Source organism: Myotis davidii, unplaced genomic scaffold (genome assembly GCF_000327345.1).
Source record: "Myotis davidii unplaced genomic scaffold, ASM32734v1 scaffold566, whole genome shotgun sequence".
Taxonomy (NCBI): domain Eukaryota; kingdom Metazoa; phylum Chordata; class Mammalia; order Chiroptera; family Vespertilionidae; genus Myotis; species Myotis davidii.
The window spans coordinates 126,241-127,928 of NW_006296617.1; the positions used below are offsets into that span (position 1 = coordinate 126,241).

Below are 1,688 nucleotides of genomic sequence, written 5' to 3' on the forward strand. Positions count from 1 at the left end.
TTGTTTTTTTGCTGAGAAGTAAGAAAGCTTTACAATGAAAAGAAATTAGCATAATACCTGCATCAAGTGCCATGAATACATTGCTTGTTAGTTGGATTCTAAGTACGGGAGCTACATCATGAACATGACAGACAGAATTTGCCTCCCTTCTGGGGGTTGACACTCCATTGGGTGGACTGAGAAGATCAAATGAATAAGAAAGATATATAGTCCGTCCCAGGTCGCTCAGCGATTGAACATTGACCTATGGACCAGGAGGTCACAGTTTGATGCCAGGTCAGGGAGCATGCCTAGGTTGCAGGCTTAATCCCCAGTGGGGGGCATGCAGGAGGCAGCCAATCGATGATTCTCACTCATCATTGATGTTTCTCTCTCTCTCCCTCTCCCTTCCTAACTGAAATCAATAAAAATATATATTTTTTTAAAAGAAAGCTATATATTACATGGTGATAGAAAGTGGCTATAGGAATAATAAAGCAGGAAAGGAGGATAAAGAGAAGACGTGTGCCTGGGGGCAGAGAGTGTGCTAAATTTTTGGAGCCTGCGGAGAACAACGAACTCTACGGAGGGGACATTTGAGTGAAGACTTGAAGGAGAGGAGGGAGCGACTGCATGAATATTCAAAACAGCTTCCCAGGAAGAAGAACAGCCAGTGCAAAGGCCCTGAGGCTTGAGCCCACCTGGTGTGTTTGAGGAACCGCAAAGGCGCTAGTGTGACTGGGCGGAGGGGACAAGGGAGAGTTAAGAAGAAAGTTGGAGAAAGAGGGGGTGGGGCAGGGGAGGTTACTGCCAGGTCTTGAAGCACCTTGTATCCCCTGGTGGGGTCTTGGAACTTCTTTGGGTGAGCCGGAGCCGCAGGGTGGGGAGGTTTAATGAGGTAACTGAAGGCCAGCCTTTATAGGAGTTTGCCCGTCAGATAGCAGTGCTGGAGACGGAGAACAGGGATTTCTGAGTATATATATTTGTGGACCCTGAGCAACTAAACCTGTCTTAATATCTATGTAATGAAAGCCTAAGTGACCGTTACGGAGGAACGACCAGAACCATTGGTCACTATGATATGCACTGACTACCAGGGGGAAGGTGCTCAATGCAGGAGCTGCCTGCCCTCTGGTGGTCAGTGTGCTCCCACAGGGGGAGCGCTGCTCAGCCAGAATCTGGGCTCATGCCTGGCTAGTGCAGCGGCAGGAGCCTCTCCTACCTTCGTGGCAGCGCTAAGGAGCAGTGAGCCGAGCGGTAAGGAGCGAGGGATCCTGGATTGTGAGAGGGATGTCCGCCCACCGGCAGGTGGACATCCCTTGAGTGGTCCCGGACTGCAAGAGGGTGCATGCCAGGCTGAGGGACTATGCCTCTTGGCCATCTGTATGTCCTCATTGGAGAAGTGTCTGTTCGGGTCTTTGACCCATTTTTAAATTGTCACAGCCCCTACTTCATTCAGGGTCTCAGGCCCTTTAACTATTATCTCATTTAATCCTCACAATAAGCCTTCAGGAAGGTTCTAGTATTATCCCCATTTTTCAGATGAGGAAACTGAGGCACATAGGAACAGTTAACTTACTCAAGGCCCACCGCTAATAAGAGCCAACCCAAAACTCAAACCCAAGCAGCCAGGTCCAGAGCCTCCACACAGAACCACTCTGGCTAATGGTCCTCCCGAAAGATTGTATCATATATACCAAGGACAGGCG

General features: G+C 49.2%; 1 protein-coding gene across 1 annotated transcript in view; it reads right to left on the reverse strand.

Annotated features, from left to right (window-relative positions):
• LOC107184407 overlaps positions 1 to 1,688 on the reverse strand; it is a 25,686-nt gene that overhangs the window by 19,568 nt on the left and 4,430 nt on the right. The gene's annotated exons all lie outside the window — the stretch shown is intronic.